The sequence below is a fragment of the Ambystoma mexicanum genome, chromosome 6p (genome assembly GCF_040938575.1).
Source record: "Ambystoma mexicanum isolate Mex_15411 chromosome 6p, UKY_AmexF1_1, whole genome shotgun sequence".
In the NCBI taxonomy this organism is placed as follows: domain Eukaryota; kingdom Metazoa; phylum Chordata; class Amphibia; order Caudata; family Ambystomatidae; genus Ambystoma; species Ambystoma mexicanum.
In genome coordinates, this window is record NC_090935.1 from 1,309,193,226 (window position 1) to 1,309,216,098 (window position 22,873).

Consider the following 22,873-nt stretch of genomic DNA (forward strand, 5'->3'; position numbering starts at 1 on the left):
CGAGGTCCCTCAGATTTTTTTCCGCCATCATAGACGGACGCTGTTTCGCAGAGTTCCCTTTAGGCTATCGCCATTTAATATTATACAATTAACTATAGTTTTTCTTACTATCCTTATAACCCTTTATATCCACTGGCTATCGAAACTATCCTGTTGACGGATCCGTTCCAGCCTTGGAAGACCGCTCCCGGCTTCGGCCCACACAGTAGGGAGAGGTCATATTAGAATGTATATACCCCTTTTCGTAAACTACATTCGCCTAACTACTTGTGCCCAAAGTGCAATAAAAAGTTCTTGTGGGTGGACAAACAACTTGTATGTAACCTGTCTCCCTCAGGACCACGTCGAGGGTTCCTGTATAGCGTGTAGAATCTTCAAACCCAAGACACTTAAGGAATGCTTAACTAAATGCTGGGCCCATCACGCTAGGCAACTTGAGGCCATGTATGTTGAGAGTGCTTTCTGCGATGACCGTAACGCCGCGGTATCAGACTGCGACGGGTTACTCAAGATTCCCAAGAGCAGGCCCGTGACCTCAACAGACAAGCCAGTGGCCATGTTTTGGGGACAACACCCAGCGTTGAAAGCGCTCTCACTTAACCCCCCACCAAACGCACAACCCACTGCCGAGACTCGACACACCTGTCGAGCAAATGGCAACGCAACGTCTAGGGAAAGGTCCGCTGATTATCTGTCCTCTGGGCACTCCAGATCGCCACATGACAGATCCCGACTGTCAACAGACAGAAAAGACGTCACGGATAAAAAATAATCCCGAAGATTGTGAGTCCGCTGACGAGACTTCAGAGCCAACCGTAGCTGAGATTCGACGTTCCTCGTTGATAGCAGTAAAAAAGCCCATACAGGCCGGACTTGAACAATTAGTTAAAAAGCATGTACCCGAAAGCCTTGTAAAGTCGAGGGCGCCCAAGAAGAGCTCCTCTAAGACTCCTTATAGGGATAAGACACAAAGATAGGTCCCCTCATTAGTGTAAGGAACCTAAAACAGGATTTTCTGTCTTCAGCCTTGAAGAAAAAGGCTACATCTTCTAAAGTAATCCCACCCACTCCAGAAGACATAGGTCTCTCTCCCCAATCTATGGTCTTTCCTAGTTCTGCCCAATGGTCAGCTAAAGATATAGATAGGGTCATGAGAAGAATGTCTTTCATTGCTAATTTTTATGAAAAAGACCTGTTGGGTAAATCCTGGGGTCGGCAGAGCCATACCAAGGGTCCGCGATCTCCAGCTCTCGGAAGGACCTAACTCCTTCCAGTGTCCCAAAGAAGTAGAGGTCCACACAAGGAGCAAAGGTTACTGCTGTTTTATTATAGCAAACCAGCAGGGATTACACGCATGGAGCAAAATCCAGTTCAGGCACATCTCGCTGACTTTTGGCTCGCAGGCCGTTATTGTACATTTGTGACATCACAATCAGTGTCACTTACCAAAATCCATCCCCGAACCTAATGCCACTTTGGGTTGGCTCCCAGAGTAGTAGGTCCAGTGTATGAACATATAGTGTGCGTTGTTAGTGGTGGATGCGCTGTCAGGTGATGTACTTGGTCCTTCCCTAAAAATTGTTACCTGAAAGTTGTTAAATTAGAAACCCCAATGATTGGCAGGGGATTCCCACCGCCAGCCCCTCTCCCCCAGAGTCCTCATTGGTCAGGCCGTGGGCCCCCACGCCTGGGACTACCGTTGTTCCCAGCTCGGATAACACCTGCTTATGTACAGTGTGTATCAACAAGGTGTGACTATGTGAAAGTGTGTAACAATGGGGTGCCTTTGCTAATGCCATGAGAGCGGTCCATTCCCAGTGCAGTTTGTAGATGGATTGTTGCAATTTGTTGCAAGCCCGGTCTGAGACGTGAGACAGCAACGTCTTCCCAGCTTCCGGGCCATGGCATCATCCCAGGTCGGCCAGATCACATGTGAGGAGACAGCTGATGAGGCCGAATTACTTTGATTTGATTTATGTTTTAGCTTGTGATAGTCTTCCCCTCTAGCTGGGCCCTCTGTGGCGCGATGAGTGAGGAATGTCACTTGCAACATCGTGGCCTTGGCCGTTGCAGTCCCTGCCAAGTCTATTCTGCATGCACAGCAGGATTTCTGTGAGACGATTCTAGTTTGTTGGATTTGCCTGAGGCCTACTTTGGCTTAGGTTATTCATTCAACGTAATTGTCCATCAGTTAAGGCATGTCATGGTCGGTCCGGTCCCGTGAGTGCTCCTGTCCGTCCATATGGTTAATAGCATGTAGCATCTGCACACATATACACAAGCTCTTCTCCAGCATGGGGTCTGGCATTAATTCACATGCTCATGGATATTCCCCGTCAGGCCGGGAGTCCACGGTAAAGTAAAAATCAGTTTCGTTTCTGATCTGTCTTTCTCAGTAGTAACCAATCACTGGTCTTTGGGTCATACTGCCCCCAGCCAATGACTGCCCTCTCCCTAAGCCCCGCCTCTGGCAGATATCCTCAGATTTTTACCGCACGCTCAAGTGTTGGGAGTCCTCGTGTTTAGCTCTCGAGCTTTTGCTGCTTTTTCGCGCTTTTGTCAAAGAGAATTTCAAATTTTTCGGTCAAATAGAGCCTCATGCTCCACCGTCTCTACATCCGATTAACGGGAATCCGTGTCAGATTTTACTACGCCCCTAAAGGGTGAAGATTTAGTCGAGTTGTGCTTCTTGGAGGAGTCCAGGAGTTTCTGCAGCCTACCCGAACATGGCCCAGGAGAAAGGAAGCTCGATGCCCGGAAAGCTGTTCAGGGTTTGCCCTGGATGCCAGCTGCAGAATGTGTTCAAGGAGGACGAGCACTCGAAATGTCTCTACTGCCTTCATGAGGACAAAACGTACGTGGAGAAGGACACTGTGTTTTGCGGGAACATGTCAGAACGGACCATCAGGGACCGACACCTTCGTCTCTCCAACTGGCTGGAAGGAAAGAGTCCGTCAAGTGAGAAGAAGTCGTCTGAGCAGTCTTCTAAGTCCTGTGAGGGCGCCTGGCGACGGGGGCCCAACAGAAGGCAAAGCACCACGGAGGGAAGCCTCTTTCAGACCCATCGAAAAGACCCCCGTGAAGACCCCGGCGGAAAAAGAGGGGGGGCAGGTGGCAATTGTGGACACGGACACAGCATCCGAGTAGGAGCTGGTAGAAGTCTTAGAGGGCCTCGACGAGGACGTCGAAGAGGCCCGTTCCCACGGGAGGGATCCCGACGAAGGTGACGAGCGACGGCGGCACCGGCGAGGGTCCTAGTCACCCGTCGCTTCCGGAGCCGCAGGACAACTCCGCGGCCATTTTGTTGGCAATACAATAGTTATGTTCGGAGATAAGGACCAGATTGCCATTACCACCGATGGAGGAACCGGAACCAGGCTCGACGGAGGAGCCAGAGCCAGGCCCGGCGGGAAGCCCCCCGAACAAGCGAAGACGGATCCATCCAGCCCTGCCTTTTCAGCCCTCGCGGCCTTCTCAACCTTTGCCCACGTCCCCCGTCCCTGGGGATGACACAGGAACGGACACGGCCACGACAGCTACCGACGACGACGGTGGGACGGTGCTCCCATCGCCCCCAGCCCAGGCCTCCCCGCCCGACGAGATTGGATCTTTCCATACAATGATCGCCAGGGCATCTGAGCTTTTTCAGCTCTGCCCCGAAGAGAAGAAGGAAGGTTTCCTCTACCAACGGCGCGAGGCCAAGAGGAAAACAGTCCTCGCCGTGCTTCTGCTGGATGACATCTGGGACGAGGGCCTCACCCTTCTCAAGAACCCGTCTACGACGCCTGCCAAGAGGGATCGGTATGAGAAGTAGTACCGGGTCCCCGACACGGCCCCTTTGTGCCTTAGGGCACAACCGACCCCTGACTCTGTCATCTCAGCGGCGGCCAAGACGAAAGCTGGGGACATCGGCCTCAATGTCAACTTCCCCGCCGCACGGCAAAGGAAAGAAGCTGGACGCAATGGGACGATGAGTTATCTCGTCGGCGGCAACAATGATTAAGGCGGCCCTCGCGATCGTGGCCTGCTATGACGGAGTTATGGTACAAGATCGCCCCCCCTGTTGGACTTCCTACCGGACAACAAGAGGGCCGAGGCCCTGGAGATCTTGCAAGAAGGCGAAGTGGCGTCTGACCACGCCATTACGGTGGCAACGGACATTGCTGACACCGGTTTCCGCCAGCTAGGCAACAGCGTTTGCCTTGGATGACGAGGGTGGCTCAAGGCGACGGATTTCCGCCAGGACGTACAAGCCAAGGTTTTGGACATGCTGTTCGACGGGAACAATCTGTTTGGGAAAACAGTGGATGAGTCCCTCCAAGCCATCAAGGTGGGAGGCCGGCTGGCGAAGTTCGTCAGCGTGTGGGAGTCCATCTCCACCGACCATTGAGTTCTGGACGCCCTGGCCCAGGGGCACGCCCTTGAATTTCTAAAAAAGTGCCCCCGCATTCCACCCTTAGCCAGGAAGGAAAATCACGTCCCTCAACTGCTATTGGAGGTAAGGGTGATGCTCAAAAATGGTGCCATCGAGCTCGTCCCGAAGAGGCTCCGGGGCTCCGGAGTATACTCAAGGTACTTCCTCGTGAAAAAGGACGGGAGGATGGCGCCCCATCCTGGACCTGCGATGACTGAACAAGTAAATCAAGGCACAGAAGTTCCGGATGGTCACCCTCAAGCACGTGCTGGGACAGCTGGAGGAGGGCGATTTCCTGTCGTCGTTGGATTTGGAGGATGCTTACTTCCACATCCCATTCTGAAAGGACACCGAAAGTTACTCAGGTTCGTGGTCCAAGGACGGCACTACCCGTTCTAGGCCCTCCCGTTCGGATTGAAGTCGGCACCCAGGGTGTTCACCAAGTCCCTCGCACCGGTGGCAGCGCGGCTGCGCCTGCAGGGGATCCACGTCTACCCCTACCTGGACGACTGGCTCATCCAAGCAAGGACAAGGGAGCTTGCCGTAGAACACACAGCGAAGACCGTCCAGCTGCTCACGGACCTGGGATTCTCCATCTTTCCCAAATCCCACCTGGTCCCGTCGCAAGTCGCACTGTTTCTGGGAGCAAAGCTTGACACAGTGGTGCGTCTGGCCTCGTCGCAGGAAAGGACGAAGGCCATCCTGGGCAAGGTGCAGCGTCTGCTGGCCACAGACACGGCCAGGGTGAGGTCCATCAAGTCCCTCCTCGGGATGATGTCCTGCATATATCTCGTGCGCCTGTGCAGGATTCGGATGTGCCCTCTGCAAGAGTTCCTCGACGCCCGCTGGATCCAAGCAACGGGCAGCTTCGAGGACAGGATCCCGCTCAACGAGACCTTCCAACGAGCGATCCGGTGGTGGGGCACCCGCGCTCATCTGATGGCGGGCACAGACTTTCAGACCCTATCTCACCAGATAACGGTGGCGACGGATGCCTCCCTGGAAGGGTGGGCAGCGCACACCGGAGAACTTCACGCGAGAGGCCTTTGGCTCCCGGAGGAGAAGCCGCTCCACATCAACATCCTGGAGCTCCGTGCAGTGTTCTGGGCCCTCAGGTCCTTTCTCCCGTCGCTCAAGGGCAAGGTGGTGAGAATCTTCACCGACAACACCACCACGATGTTCTACATCCGGAAGCAGGGAGGAACCAGATCCTCAGCCCTCTTCAAGGAAGCCCAGGATTTGTGGCATTGGGCCGTCGCCCAAGGGATGTTTCTGGTGCCCTTTTATCTGGCAGGGATAAAAAACACCATTGCCGACTCACTCAGCAGGGAGCTGCGCTCGTGCCACGAGTGGGAACTACGTCAGGATCAAGTGGATCGACGCTCCCGACGATGGGGAAAGCAACAGATCGACCTGTAAGTGCCAGAGGTTCGCCAGCAGGTTTCCCCAGCCGAGGAGCATGGGCGATGCTTTCTTGTTCTCCTGGGACGGCCTGTTCCTATATGCGTTCCCTCCGTTGCCATTGCTGCTCCGACTCGTCAACCAGCTCAAGAGGTCCCGGTGCAGGATGATCCTCGTAGCACCGGCGTGGCCGAGGCAGATCTGGTTCCCGGACCTTCTGGACTTGTCAGCGTCCCCACCAGTCAAGCTGCCGACGGATACGGATCTTCTCTCCAGAGAAGGAGGCGCCATACTTCATCATGACCCGGAGTCGCTGAACTTGCAGGCCTGGCTCCTGCAGCACTAGAGTTTGGAGGGTACGATATCCCGGCTGACTGCAGAGAGGTTCCTGCAAAGGTCAGGGCGTCCTCAAGTGCTACGGACATAAGTGGAAGAGGTTCTCTGTCTGGTGCCGTGAACAGAAGATTAACCCTCTACGGATTACGGCCCCTCAAGTGCTGCCGTACCTACTGTCGCTGGCCAAGGCTGGACTGGCTCACGCCTCCAAGATACATCTGGCTGCGATCTCCCGATACACCAGAACCGCGTCCTTGTGGTCCCATTGCCTGGTGAAGGAATTTATGAAGGGACTGTTCCGATCGTTCCCGCTGGTGAAGGCTCCGGCCCCGGCATGGGAGCTCAACGTGGTGCTGAGCAGGCTCATGGGGCCGCCATTCGAGCCTCTGCATTCGGCACCGTTGAAGTTCCTATCGTGGAAGACAGCGTTTCTTGTGTCCATCACCTCCGCACGACGAGTGGGAGAGATCCAGGCCCTCTCCTGCCAACCATCCTACCTGACATTCCACGAGACGAGGGTGGTGCTGAGGACGCACCCCTCCTTCATGCCCAAGGTGCCGTTTGACTTCCATCTCAACGAGCCCTTGGTGTTACCTGTTTTCTTCCCGTCGCCGGCTGAGAGCACTTTGCACTCGCTGGATGTGGCTAGAGCGCTGAAGTTCTACGTGGACCGCACAAAGTTTTTGGAATACATCACAGCTGTTTGTGAACTTTCGACCTGTGAACCAAGGGAAGGCTCTCTCGAAGGCTTCCATTTCCAGATGGCTCTTCGGCTGCATCATGCACTGTCACCGGTTGGCAAACTGACTTTTGCCCGGCCGTCCGAGAGCCCATTCAACCAGTGCGATCGCTGCTACCAAAGCTTTTGTCTGGTGTGCCCTTGCTGGACATCTGCAGGGCTGCTACGTGGTGGTCGACTCACACCTTCACGAGATTCTACTGCGTCGACCGGGATTCCAGGGAGGAGTCCAGAGTCGGCCAGGCAGTGCTGCGCAACCTGTTCGCCTGAAGGTGGGCCTGGTGAGGGGGTAAGTGATGCTTAATGTTGAGTATATATACATGCTAAATGTTGAGCCTTGCCACCTCCCGTGGTTGTGCATGTGTGTACTGCTATGTATTCTTGTATTCATGAGCATGTGAATCCATGCCAGACGCCATGCTGGAGAAGGAACAAGTTCCTTACCTGTAACTGTTCTTCAGCATGGGTCTGACATGGATTCACATGTGAAACCCTCCCTCCTACCCCTCTGTGGCTCTTCTCTTGATCCAACTGCCACTTTACGTGCTACAAAATCTGAAGATGACTGCCAGAGGAGGGGCTTAGGTAGAGTTGGGTGGCTGGGTACCGTTTGTGATGCGTGCTTATGCTGGGGGCGGTGGGATACGGTGCAAACTCGTTCGGTCGGTAGTTATTCTGTTGGAGGTGCTTCTTCCTGTTGGGGAGCCCATCGGGAGGGAAGGGACACTCAGATTTTACCTCTTCAGTCCCCCCTCTGGTCGACTTGTCGACCACAATTACTGCTCCGCTTGTCATCTCTCAGGCGCCACACCTTTGTTATTCCAGCTAAATGTCTGTAGTGGCTTAAATGATCTTCGAATGACCAATACATGTACACACATCTCCTCCAGGCCTGCAGTATACCTATTTTCCAACAGAAATCTTTCCATTCCTTGGATTCTCTAATTTCATTGATGGTGGATACATGTCTGATTCCATCAGCTGTTGCCATAGCCTCTCTCGTTCCATGCTTAAGATGTCTGTCTGCTGATCATCCTCTGTAGACAGGAGTAGCTTCATTCAGATAATTTATTCTGCAGCCATTTTTGATTTGGCCATACATGCCTTTACCCCAAGTAGAGATGCCATCCCCAGGATCAGTCCTGCCAATATTTTTAGGCCATCCTATAGCCAGGACGGCATCCAGGACCAGAGGTATGAAAACCAGCTTCCGTCTGTTTTTTTTGCCTTTTGGATTCTTCCTCCATTTTAGCGTGCATTTTTGCCAATTGTGATACTGCTTCTGATAATGTCCCGTTATCTTCGTTTTCTGGTATGAACGTGCTACAGGAACCTCCTATCTTTGCACATACTCCTTCTTCCATAGCTGTGAGCAGATCCAGGACATACCTGTTCTGTAAGGCCACCAATCGTATACCTCTGTGCTCTTCCTCTATTGCATTGTATCTGTTCACTGTTGAGTTTATCATTAGCGCCCATCTTGTTATTTGGAGCATTTTGCATTTGCGTACGTTTGGAACCCGGGATGTATTATCGCAGAGAGGACCATAGCAGTCCTGCAGAACAGCCGATGTGATGGTGGTACTTCGTCGAGAGTGGTTTCTGATTTGCCCCATAGATAATCTCCTTGTCATTTTACTCTCCGTAATTTGCCATCTTTGGTGGTGGTGTTGCCTGGTGGTAGTTCAGCTGGGGATAACCTTTTCTTTCGTCCATTTTCGGGAAGTCTTCTATTTTGACATGTTTCTTAGGCACTACCAGTGAGGGTACGTTGACATGTGCCAGGGAGAAAATCCCTCCCCAGTTTGTTGTATGCTTTTGACCCACATGCCCAATAATGGTCCATCAGCACCGCTGTGCCTGATTCCATGTCCCCTATCTTCTCTATCCGCCTGCATCTGTCGTTTGTCCCCACTTCAATATCCCTGTCGTGCTGGTAGCATAAAGTTGGAGTTGTTAGGAGGATGGTAGTGGTCCATCTTCTTTATCCAGCCATGTCAGGAATCTTGCACTCCTAGCCCATTCTTTGAGACATTTTTCATTTACTTCCTGGACCTTGTTTACTGCAGCTTTTGCCAGCGTTAGTGGTTTGCTTCCCACCACCCCATCTACCCATCCATCTTTTGTATATACTTTTCCAAATACCAATATCTGAGGCCGTTCCCAGCAGCCAGGTTCTCTGCCTGTCTCTCTAGCGTTTCATTTGCACGGCAGGTAGTCTAGTGTTACTTCCTTCTTTTCGCCTTTCTCTGGGCCTTCCCTTATGTAACATAGCGCTTGGGGGTGTTGCAAGTAATTGTCAAACATGGGCAGAGTATAATGAAGCTATCCTCATATGGGTACGTTGCCTTTGATCTCCACCGGAGTGTTGCTGATTTCCCTTGAAATTTCCCTTGTGTCTGGAACAGTTAGGAAGAAACCTGTGCAGTTCCCTTAGGGACCACTGCAGAAGATTTAGGACTACAGGTGGTTGGCAGTAAACCCAATTGGTAGCAGTCTGTACCACCCAGATTTACCTGGTAGCTGTGGCTGAGCAGTCGGACTCCTCTCAAGATGAGTTAGGCAGTATGCAGAGTATACACAATAGGTACAGTGGCACAGTAGTACAAGCAAACACTGACCAGAGCTTTGGTGTAAAAGTATATAATTATTTATTTAAAGACACACTTATAATTTACACTAGTACAAAAGGAGGTAAGTAAATTCAACAGAGTCCCTTCAAAGATGTACATCCCTTATTCCTTATTAGACGAGTCTTAGTTAACACCACTTATTTCCAGACAGAGGTGAGCGCTTAACTAAAGATGGCACTCCAATAAGTTAAGAAAAAGGGAGGGAAAAGGCAGAAATTAGGAAAAGCACACAACACAATACTTTAGAAACACCGAGCAGGGCAGGAAAGTCAAGTCTACTTGTGAGCAAAAAGTTCAGAGGCCAGGCTCCCTCTTTGAGAGAACAGAACACTAATGCGCCCAAATCACAGTCTTGAAAAGTCTTGCAGGGAGTTCAGAAAAGAATTAAGTCAGCTCAGAAAAGTTCAGTTAGCCAGCCTATGGCCGACCCAAGTGGTAAGTGGAAGCTTTAAGAGTCGCCCCACACAGACCGTTGCAAGGGAGGCCAGGTGGACACAGTACCTTCAAAGTGGAGAGGATCCTCCAGCGGGGGCAATTGTTCCTGGTAGTAGATGCAATTCACGGCGTCGTCCAGAGGAAGAGATGGTCTCGACGTGGAGGAAAGCTGAAGGTCGTTGCACTGCCAGGGAAGAAACCAGCTGCAGAGTTCGCCGGTTAAAAGGTAAGACCCTTTTATTTGCGGTGGTGGAAAAACCGTGGTATTCCGGTTGCCGGGGTGCTTGGCACGGGCAAGGCGGCCATGAAATGATCCGGGAAGGCGAAAAGACGGGTAAACTGGTTATCCCCACCAGTCAAAGGAAGAAGACTCTCCGGGCTGGAGATCTCCTCTGTCGTCGGGAAAAGTGGTGAGATAGTTCAGCAGGGCTCCACCGGTGGTGTCGTCGTTGCAGGTCGGCTCAGCTTCTCCCTCTTCGGATTCTTTAGGTCCTGTGGCGACTTCTGAAGTTCCAGTCCCCAAAGCCCTGCTTTTATGCAGCAAACCCCCATTCATTCAGCCTAGCTGTCAAACATGCTAAGTGGTGAGCCGGGCGGCTCACCACTTAGGCCATTCACACAAGAGTGCGACTTGAGTTGCCAAGGCAACTCAGTCCAGGGTGCCTAAACCCCCTCTTACACCCCCTGTGTTACCCAGACAGAGTGGCACCACTTTTGGAGGCTTCTGTGGAGAAGCCCGCCAAAAAGTGTAACAAAGGGCTCGACTTGGGTTGAAGTCACAGAAGCGAACACAAATGCCATTTTGGAACATAGTTTCGGCAAAAATTACCAACCAGTGATTTAATATTAATTTAGTAAACCGCCGGTATGTTCGAGGGTATATTAAAGTGGTAGCCTCGAACAATGGGAAAATCCCATAGGAAAGTATTTGCGGCCGAATATAAAACGAAGTATCCACTGCCACCAGCCAAAACTCGATCAGGGGGGACGGAGACGTGCCCCCTCGAAGAGACCCCGGGGCAGTCAAATTGCCCTGACCAGTACGTCCACAATATGATGGTTTGTACTGGTTTCTGTTCATAATTTGGGACTAGTAAAGTAAATGGTGACTTTACATGCCCTGGGAGACAGTAGTCAGTCCCAGGGTATGGCGTCTATGCTTGGGGGTCACTATGACACCCCTGGGTTACGGCACAGAGGGTGCTGTGTAACCCATATACCAAAAACACATGAAGCCCTATGGGGTAAAGGACCCCATAGCCCATAAAACACATACAAAGTCAAAGGAACACCTCAAATCATGTCTAAGAGTGGGAGAAAAAGAGTCTCACTCTTAGCAGGAGAAACAAATAAACCCCAAAAATCCAGCAAAGCTGCTGGGGGACTCACTAGGTTTGGGAAATTAGCCTATACAGAGAATTCTCCCTAACTGCAAGATATAGGAGAGACTGTACTGTCGTTGCTGGTACTTTTGTTGCTTCGAAGGTCCTGGAGGCACTCATGGCATATGGGATCAATGAGCAGACATTGCAGCTATCCCGTGTTGTATCCTTGCCAATTTTGGACATGTGTTTATTCCACATGTTTGTGTGCCGTACCAGTGAGATATGCGTCAACCCCATTAACATCAGTGCCAATACTGCGCTTACCTCTCCTACCTTTTCATCTGGGCTTGTTATACCACTTGACACAGTGCTCCTTGTAGCTTTGGTTGGGGGAATGTTAGTATCAGGGTTTGCAGAGACAAGCAAAGCCGAATACAGCTGCCAAATGACAGCAGCTAGTAGTCCGGTGGATAAAATGAGCCACACGGTTGTCAGAACAAGTTTTATTAGCACAGCCATGAGTGTGTGTATGTATGTATGTATGTGTGTATGTATATGTATGTGTGTATATATAATATGCATATGCACTTCTTACCACCATGTCCAGTCGTTGATGAGATGATAAAGTTGCCAGCCTGAAAATCGTGATTTAAAGCGTTATTATTTTAGCATCTGTAAGTACTTCAAGCCCAGTTCACCAAATAATAATTCAATGCCCATGCAAATAACTCTTCCCAAATTTTGCGTATTGATCTGTTTCTAAGTTATGAGTAGGGCGTTGTGGGTACGTTTGGGCTATGTACTCTATAAATGCATTGTAATACACACGTGGTGGCCTTGGTCTGGAGTGTGTGGGCCTTCGTAGCGCATTAATATATTGATGAGACAGTGCTTCAGGGTGTTCAATGGGGGGGGTAACATCTAAATCAACTTTTCAACCTACTTCTAACATTCATTCATACACATTTATTAGACGCAGAACCCTACATGTAAGGATAAAGAGAACATGCTAAGTGTTAAAACAGTGTATTCCTAGTGAGATTGTGCATGCTGTATGGTCATCAGGACATCATTCATCTTTTCCGTGGGTACCTACTGTATAATTCTGTATCGTTTATTCATGATGTTCAGTTTATTAATTCAGTTAAAGGGATCAAGTCCTTGTGAATGTCTGATCATAGGATGATTGACATGCTCTTGCTCATTTGTGTTCATAGAAATATCTACAGTTGAAGTTATTGCTAGTGGGGTGCTGCCGCTATCTGGTGTGTCTGTCATTGCTGTAGCGTTGGCCCTGTCGATGGTGCGTTGGGGCGAGGCCGATGCTTGGTAGGGCTTGATGTCGTGGAGGTGGTTCCAAACCGTTTTGATTACCCTATCTACGACCGTTTCAACTACATGCGGCCCTGTAAATCTGGGTGAATTCCACTTGCTCATAGTTTTTTAGGAGCACCTGGTCTTTTTTTTAATGGCCGGTTCTGTTATGGGCTCTTGAGTGCTGTGTTTCTTGTAGATCGTTCTCTGACTGCCCCTGTGTCCGTCGGATCTGTTGAGAGATAAATGAAGCGCTATAAACAAGTGAATTAACATATTCATGCATTTCATTACCGAAAAAATCGGCTGTCTATTCACAATCATGGATGGCCCTTGTGGGTGGAACTAACGGGAGATGCATTTGGCACCCAGTCACCACGTTGTGGGGTGTGAGGTGGTAATCTGACCCTGGTTTGTTCCGCAGCTCAAACAGGGCCAGCGGTAGGCAGTAAAGCCAATTTTTGGTACTTTGCTGTGTTTTCACTATGTACTCTTTGAGGAGTCCGTTGAGGCGTTCGCAGACACCATTGGCCTGCTGGTGATATGCACATGAGAACTTATGCTTGATCCCAAACAATGTGGTAATATGTTTGAATAAATCATTTATAAAATGGGGACAGTTGTCCGACTGAAGGACCTTGCAGACACCCCACCTTGGGAATACCTCTCAGACCTGGAATTTGGCCGCCCTTAGGGCGTCCGTGTGCAAATCTTGGCCCCGCCTCTATCCACCTTGAAAAGGAGCAAACCACCACAATCGTATAGCGGTAGCCTTGACATACGTTGATCATATCGACATAGTTGATGTGGAGGTGTAGGAAGGGACCTTCAGGCCACGGTTTTCTATCTTGGATCACCTTAAGTGTGTGGCCGGCATAAATTGTTGGCAGGTGAGGCAATTGCTGATAAGATTTGATACATAGGCATTTAATTCAGGGCAGAACTATGATTCTCCAATAAGTGCCGCTATCCCCTCGTTCCCTGTGTGTGCAGGATGGTGTTGTGTTAATGTGATTTGTAATAATGCAAGGGGCATAACTACTTTCCCCGTATTGTTTTGCCTCCACAGGGCATCTGTAGGGGACATTGAGCACCCCCTTTTCACCCAGAGTTTTTTTCGGTCATTGGAGCTGCTGCCTGCAGTTCAATTACCTGTCTGTGGTAGGTGGCTATAACATTCTTTCGTTAGCATCTGTCTTGACCCTGCCCTCTTTTTGTTTTTCTTGGAAGTCCCAGACTTCCCCAAAATATGAGGCGTGTTTTGCATAGAAGTCTGCTGCTTCATTCCCTTTTGATATCCGGTCTTCCCCATTAGTGTGTGTTTGCCACTTCACTAATGCGAGTTCTGTTGGGTATGTTACAACCTCTATTAGTTCCCATAGGAGGCGAGCGTGCTGTACTGGTGTGCCATTTGCCCTTCTGAACCCTCTTCTCAACCATCTTGCTAGGCCAGAATGTACTGTTGAGGTTACGTAGGCACTGTCCGAATAGATAGTGACCCATTTCCCTTCACTTTCCCTGAGGGCTAATATCTGGGCCACTAGTTCTGCTGCTTGAGCTGAATATTGGGGAGGTAATGTAACACATCTTACTGCCTCGCTTGTCCAATTCTCTCTTAATCTTACCACTGCCGCCCCTGTTATCGCCCTGATCAATTGAAGACCTGTACATATAGAGCACCTCTTCCCCCCTGAAGTGCATCTTCCTCTACTTAGCGTGTCTCTGAGTAGTACTTAATAGCTTTTATACAATCATGGACATATTCTCCTGCCTCAACTTCTGCCAGGAATTGTGGTAGGTTGACATTCTTACGCCTCACTATCTTTAGTTCAGGTCGGGAGAGTATGATTTCATACCCTGTTGCTCTCTTTGTTGTTAGTGTGCTTTTTGGCTTGTGCAGGATCGCGAAGAGGGCATGCTCTACATAAAGTCTTGTGGAACATCCCATAGTTATTGATGATGCTTTTTCTACTGCGAAGGCTGCAGCAGCCAAGTGTTGTTCGAATGGGAAGTGTCCTGTCATTACTGGATCTAGCTGGCTGCTGTAGTATGCAATTGGTTTATGGCCCATGCTTGTCTTATGTGTCAGTACCGTCTTCATCACTACTCCATCAGAGTGTGAGAATATAAAACATTTTTTGTAATCGGGGGTACCCAGGACGGGTGCTGTTGATATTGCGTCCTTCTGTTCATTGAACGCATCCGTCATTTCCCGTGTTAGACCAGAAAAGTAACCCTATAGTCGAATGATATGTATAGTATGTTGGCCTGAAACCAATCGCATCATGTGACAAACATCGCGGTCTAAGAATCGTCAATGTAACCAAAGGGCGTCCATTTTGTGTAATGTCAGCCATTTGCTTTTTTTTTCTTTCTGTCAAAACGCTTTGCAAATATATTCTATGCTTCAAACTCGCACACAGTGCGAGGCCACAGCCTGAATGCTGAAATACTAACACAGACAGGAATGTCAAACAGTGCAGAAATACATTGTTTTTCTCTCTAAGTCCTTGAAGTCGAGCAGAAGCAGCATCTAATCATCAGACCAGGTGCCGGGTTGTCTTGCAAACGCTGTAGTAAAAGGCAGTTAAAACATGAATTATATTCTTCTAGCGGTGCTCCTTCGCGGAGAATGGTATTTTTACTATCTGACCCTTAGCTCATGAACCAAGACGCACAGATAACGTAGTAAGGAATGTTTCCCTGAACATGATATCCTTGCCGAGCCAGAGCTCCATGTTCCCCATAACAGAATGCTGTCTCTGCTGCCTTTGCTAGAATAACTATGTTTAGGTTGAGTGAAGACTTGTCATAGCGTGTCATAATTGTCAATCACTGAACCCTAGCCTGTATGACATGTATGTGGGTGGATCGAATTGCCTTCACAAAGATTATGTATATGTATTGCTGCTTGAGTGCTGATCTCTCTATCGCATCTCATGGTGTTTGGGAACACATGTCGTGAGGCGGTAAGACCCAGTCGGCCGACTGAGAATACATTGAAATAAACCAGACTTGTTTGGAAAACGAACCTTGTGTCTGACGTGTCACTTTAGTATATGGTTATTGTGCCTTAGTTTCCCTATGTGGTCTTTATGGCCTAGCAAATATGGCACCCGAATAGGGACCTCCCACTAATGCTCCATCGTATACGTTGAAGTTCAACAAGGAAAAAAAACAAGTCAAGGACGAAGCTGTCGAGCCGGGATCGGAAGGTGTTCGGGGCGCCACTGTAGAAGTGATGAGAGACTCTTCCGCAGATCTGTACACAGCCGATCCCTGATCGACGAGCAGCGCCCAGAGAGCATCAAGGCAAGGGTCCTGGAACGAGGCAGATTGAGCCAGACACGCAGTCGCAACGATTATTGGTTGAGTCTGTATACAGGCGAATTGCGTCCTGAGTGACGAATTGCTTGATCAGGTGAGTCGTGCCCCGATTCTTAAACGTCCTGATATTGGTTGAGTGTTGCTCATGCAAGATCAAACGCCCAGGGTAAGTAAAGGGTAAGAGTTAACCATGCCTGGGAAAATTGTCTTCCTGTTTAGTGAGTTTTTTTCACTTCCGATTGACCATCTTTGACATCTTCTTCCCTCCCCTTTGTGTTTCCTTCAGGGCTGTGAGCAGTGGGCCTGTGTAGGTTCTGTAGTCGAACACCCATGCTCTACAATAGTTGCATAAACCGAGGAACTGTTGTAATTCTCATGCTGTTTTTGGTTGGGGGGGGGGTCTCAAATCTTGTATGAAACGCCATGACACCCAGTTTGCCTTGTGGACGGGGTACACAGCAGTGTTGCAGGGGGATTCTGATGGGAATAGGATCTCTCTTTCTATGAGAGCGCGTATTGTTTCATAAATGCCCTCATCAGCTTCCTTCGACAGTGGGTATTGTTTAACTCTTGGCAGAATTGCTCCTTTGGTTTTATTTTCCCTCCTCCTATGCTTTTGATGCCCCCTACATCATGGGGACTAGTTGTCCATAGTGAAGCAGGTACCTTTGCTAAGTCTTAGTCGCAGAAGGGGGTGGTGCGGGTAGGGGCGCTTCTAATGCCATTGCCATTTTCTGGCCTACTTCCCTGTATAGTAGTCTTACCAGAAGTAAACGCTCATTCCTAGCATCATCTCACTCTCTCCTCTTTCTTGTGAGAAGAGTTCCTCGTCTGACACTTGAGTCAATCTGCACCCTTTTGATAGTGCTATTACTGCCCTCCATACCTTTCTTTCGTCATCTAGAGCATGTACTGCTATCCAATCCTCCCTTGCCACTATTCCTTCTAGGTCCATTGATACAAACGTTCACACCTTCCCTGCGATCCCGGGTAGCCATGCCAACGCCATATCTGTCGCGTACTGACATACTTCGGGGTCCACTGGCTCCCCTCTCTGTACGCTTTTACCACAGTAAGTCTGAAGTATTTGCCTGGCTGTGAGCATGTGTATGCCTGGTGTGGAGCACACTATACCTTGATCTGTAAAGGAGATGGTCATGTTTAGTCTACTCATTGTCATGTCCCAAAATGGTAACACGCGCGTGCCTAGAGTAAAGTAGGGGTAGTGATAAGTCGTGATCTCCTATAAATAGGGAGAGGTTATCGGTAAATGGAACCACTTCACGAGCCCCAGAAAATCCTTGCATGTTCATGGCATCGCCTGACACGTGTATTTCCCCTCCTGTATGCATGACCTAGTCGCCCTTTTGTCGACCAGAAAGGAAAAGGTTTTGTCACCTATCGCCACCTTAATGCAAGGTCCCTCTGCAGGGTTAGGTGTTACGGATAGGATGGGACACAACAATGTAGTCTGTGGGCTGTCCTATTGCGGGTGTAAGGAGTGTCCCTTGCCAGTGAAAGGGTTGTGTCCATTATTGTAACCACTCCCATTTTTGTCACTGGCACCACCTCGGTCGTTTTTTCCATTGGTCGTCCTGTAACTGAGTTGCTGTGCAGTTTGTATATTTTGCTGCAGTTTGCTATTGTGTTTGTAATGTCCCTGATACTGTTTGGTGTTGTGCCTGTGGTGTGCTTTGCTGTTGCATTGTTGGCTGATGCCCTGCCTGTGCGTAGTACCCGTTCTGGCCCCATGGGTAGTTTGGTTGCCCTTGCTCACCCCACCCCTGCTGTATGACTCTCTATATCTGTATGTCCGAGATATGTGACCTAACTGCCCGCACGTCCAGCATTGGGGTAGCTCTCGGGTCTGCCATGGGAATCCTCCTCCTCCCTCCTCTTGGCTCTGCATTCCCTGCTGTTGGTAGTCCCTGAATCCTCCTCCAGGATGGTGTGCTTATGGCCCGAAGCCCCGCCCCTAGTTAAACCTCCCCTTCCTCTAAGGTTTTGCTGATATCCGCCCATAGCCATGTATTCCCCCCTCCCAATGGGTGGTTGGTACTGCTGGACTGTGTAATATTGTGGCAGCAGCGGTTGGGGTTGGGATGCTGCTGTCTGAGTTTGCGGGGCAGGGCTAGTGATTACTGCTCCCTCTAAAATGTATTTTGACAATTTCTTCTGCACTAATTTAGCTTTGTCTGCTTTCCTATCCTCCGCCTTCTGTTTCATCTTCTCCAGCCATAGCCTACAATGGTGCACTATTTTTAGATGTATTTCTGACCACGCCTTTGCTTCCATTCCCACCAATTTCTTCAGTTGTCTTTGCACTGGCTCTGGTAGCCCTTGTATTAAGATGTGATGGAAGATAGCTATTGTTTTGTCCCACAGCTCTCGAGATTCAAATCGCCAAAGCTCTTGAGTCTCCTGAATGTAGCTAACGGGATCCTGGTCATGCATCTTGCGTGACGTAATTGCCCCTATGTCTGGAGTATTGTGTCCTTAGTGCCTGCCATACCGCATTCCCGCAATTTGCAAAAGGGGAGCCGTCAAGTGTTTTGTGTCTTCCCCTCTGGGAATCCCGCCCTCTTCCAGATGGCATCTGCTGTGTCACCCAGTATGGAAACTAGCAACCCTTTGACATCCCCCACTGCCAGACTGTGCCCCGCTGTCAATTTATCCATTTCATATATCCACTTCCTTGCTCCTCTACTTAGAGATGGTAACCTGTACCTAATGTTTTCCTTGGCAGTGTTTTTCCAGGGTACATATTTTGGCCCTTGCCCCCCCCCTCTCCCACTGTAATATTGGCATCTGTGAATATTCAGCCCTTTCTTCGGGTGACCATCTATACTGTCGTATCTGGATAGGTCCTCTTCTTCTATGTCTACTCTGTCTATAACATCTATGTTGTGTGACCTGCGTGGGGCATCCCGTGTTCCTGTCCCGCTGACCTGTGTGTCCCCTGTGGTGTGTCACAACTGCCCCATCTCTTCTGAATCCTCTGAGGTCTCGGAGCCTATTCGTGTAGGGTGTATGCAGGGCTATGGCTGCTGCTGTGTCCTCAGTCGTTTTGTTAGTGTTGTCCTCCATTCCTTTCATCTTGCGTTCTACATTCCAATGACGTTCCCGTGCCTGTTTGTGTAATGTAAAGTTTGTTTAGCCCTTCCTTTTCCACATCATTGCTATCTTCCTCACTACAGAATCCGTCTGAGAATGTCGGTTTGCGTTGGAGTGGGTAGCGCCCCGTTACACTTTCAAGATCAATGTTTGTAAAGTTAGCTGCGTTCTCTCCCCCCCCCCCCTCCTCTGCGCTTTGGGCTACGGCCTCTGTCGGGTGTGTCCCCGCCGTTCTTATGCTAATCCCCATGTACCCCTTTGGTACCAGTCAGCTTTGTTGCCTTTCCCATTCCATCTCGTCCGCCCTTGCCCGATCCAGTTCTTCCATTATTTCTTCACTTTTCGTAGCGCTCTCGTCTTCATCTCTGATTTCGTGCTCCTCCTGCCCTTACTAGCCTTAATTCCTTCAACCTACCTTCCTTGTAATTGCATGTGTTCTTCTGCCTCCAAAATGCCATTTCTTGCTCAGCTTCAACTTTCCTTTTCTTGTATTCTACATCTCTTCGCCTCAGTACTCACCTTACTCCTCCCTCCAGTCGTTGTTCTCTCTATTACTTCTCCCCACTCCTTATCCATGAGTTCCTCACGTTCCCTACTTTCCAGCTTCTTCTCATGTCTTTCTAACTCTAACTGCTCTTTCCGTTCCCGTTCCTTCTGTTCTAGTTGTTTCACTAATGCGTTCCTTTTTACCTTCAATTCTGCTATTCTTGCCTCTAACTTCGCCTCATCTTTTCGTACATGCTGCTCCCTCACATTGTGTACTGGGTTTCCTCTGCACCCTTGTCCCAGCTCCAACCCCTCTATAGCCTTTGTTGCCCCCTCTGTTAGTCCTGTAGTGGTCCCTTGTAACTTCAAGAGTACTTGTGCTCCTATCCATTCATCTGGGCCTTCCCCTGCAAATTCGTTCTTCGCCTGCCTCAGCCCTCCCTCGTCTGTACCTGGGCTGTCTGCCTCTGCCCCTGTCTCGTGGTGCGGGGCCTTGAGGTGCATGTGTGTTCGGGGCATACAGTGGTAGCTTGTACGTGGGGTTTGAATAGCCCACTGCTGCATTTAGTTCTCGGGGCTTCGTTGCTTCTTTTAGCTCTCGGATCGGGTATAATCCCTGCTCCTCCGCATTGTCTGAGACAACACTGGGAGGTGCAGGTGGCGGAGCACTGGAGTGCCCTCCCTCTTCCTTTACCTCCTGCATACTCAACAGCCCAGGGTAATACCCCTGAAACATTCACCAAAGCTCAAATATTGCCATATGGAAACTGCCGTTGGGCGGCCACAGTACCGTTATTTTCCCATCCGTGCCCTTACTCCATTCTACGCTATACTTTACTATTCTGTCTTTATAAATGGGTAGGGTCTTACAGATGTGCTGTATTGGGGTCATTGTAGTTCTGTTGGTCCCGTAGGGTATTCCTCCACCGCCCCCGTGGTACATTATTACTTTTACTCATAATTTTTACCTGCCCTCAAGTTGAGGATTTAAATTTTCCGCTGTCAGGACAAGGGCAGAAAAGTTATGGGTCGTGCAGTTCACTTGTTCAATTAGCAATATGTGCAGCCCTTAACAGCCACACACCTTGCGAGGCGTACTCTTATACCGCCCTGCTTTTACAGAGCTGCCGCGATACAGAACACTCCTTCGACTACGGCCCCCTGCGGCCTTGCACTGCGTATTCCACCTCCACTGGGACTACCACCACCCGGCACGCCCCTTCAGTATGTTTGGCCCTCTGCGGCCACTCAGCTGGCTTGGCATACTCTGGTACCGCCCCGCCTTCGCCGGGGCTGCCGCCTCTCCGCACGCAGCAGTTTGTTCACTTGTCCGATAGTGGACGACACAATGTCCTATGCAATGGCCTATGGGTGACGTCACCAAGCTAATGATGGACAAACATGATTTGCAAACAGACAATTTGTGCACGCATTACACACAATAATCCTGTATTTTTAATTCCGCATATAGAAATCCACAATCCCCACAGCTGTTTTCCTACCATAGAAACTTAACCAGTTAACTACCTTCCGCAATCTAAGATAGCTACAGCTAACTCTTACAGGAATCCGACATCTATTCACCGAACTAAAACGTTCATTTAAAAGGGAGACCACATCTATTCACCAAACTACGTCAATTCATTGGAAAATCACACCACTACACGTGTTCACTCTCCAGACCTATCGACGCAACCATCCTCTCGCATGGGGACCGGCTGCCCCGCCCCCGAAACATTCATTAACACAAGAATTAGCTACCTACGATCGCACACATGCCAAACACCGCCTCGGTACTGAACGCTATCTCAATGCTACACCACCCTCCAGCCTAATTACACATCCTCCTCCCACCCGTACAATAGGTTGTTGCTAGTTGTGTGGACCACAGAGCTGCTGGCTCTCCTCCCACTTGGCTCGTCTCGCATCCTCTGGACCGCGTCTGGACATTCACCAACCACGGGCTGGATGATTATGAAGTCGGCTCCCGACGGCCAATTCTCTGGTTGCGCTGTCCGGTCGTGTCACAATACGCGAGGGTCCTGCAGTCTGTCGAGGGTGGAGGGGGCCGCAACTTGCCGAGGCAACATCACAAACTATCTCACTGGAACCTCCAACTTGTTAGAGTAAATTCTGGGGTCGGCAGAGCCGTAGCAAGGGTCCGCTGACCTCCAGCTCTCGAAAGGCCCTAACTCCTTCCAGTGTCCCAAAGAAGTTGAGGTCCACACAAGGAGCAAAGGTTACTGCTGTTTTATTATAGCAAACAAGCAGGATTCACACGCATGGAGCAAAATCCAGTCCAGGCACATCTCGACGATTTTGGGCTTGCAGGCAACTTTTGTACATTTGTGACGTCACAATCGGCGTCGCTTACCAAAATCCATCCCCGAACCTAAAGCCACTCTGGGTTGGCTCCCAGAGTGGTAGGTCCAGTATATGAACATATAGTGTGCGTTGTCAGTGGTATATACAGTGTCAGGTGGTGTACTTGGACCTTCCCTAAAAACTGTTACCTGAAAGTTGTTACATTAGAAACCCCAATGATTGGCTGGAGATTCCTGCCGCCAGCCCCTATCCCTCAGGGTCCTCATTGGTCAGGCCGCGGGCCCCCAAGCCTGGGACTACCGTTTTCCCAGCCCACAAGACACCTGCTTACGTACAGTGTGTATCAACAAGGTGTGACTATGTGACAGTGTGTAACATTGGGGTGCCTTTGCTAATGCCATGAGCGGTCCAATCCCAGTGCAGGTTGTAGAGGATTGTTGCAAGCTCGGTCTCAGACGTGAGACTGCTGCGTCTTCCCAGTTTCCAGGCCTTGGCATCATGTCAGGTCGGCCGTATCACGTGTGAGGAGACCACTGGTGAGGCCGAATTACTTTGATTTATGTTTTAGCTTGGGATAGTCTTCCCCTGTACCTGGGCCCTCCGTGGCGGGATGAGTGAGGAATGTCGCTTGCAACATCGTGGCCTTGGCGGTTGCAGTCCCTGCCAGGGCTATTCTGCATGCACAGCAACTTGGGATTTCTGTGAGACGATTCTAGTTTGTTGGATTTGCCTGAGGCCTACTACGCCTTAGGTTATTCATTCGACATAATTGTCCATAGGTCAAGGCATGTCATGGTCAGTCCTGCCCCCTGAGTGCTCCTGTCCATCCATATGGTTATATAGCGTGTAGCATCTGCAAGCATATACACAAGCTCTTCTGGCGTTTTGCGTTTCTGCGGTGCTGTAGCGAGCCTATGTGGCAAAATAATAAACATGCAGACAGTATGTGTATGTCACTGTCCTCTGGCTCATAGAACTGTACGTGTATGTTCTTCATGTGGATTGGTGTGTGGGTGTCCCGACT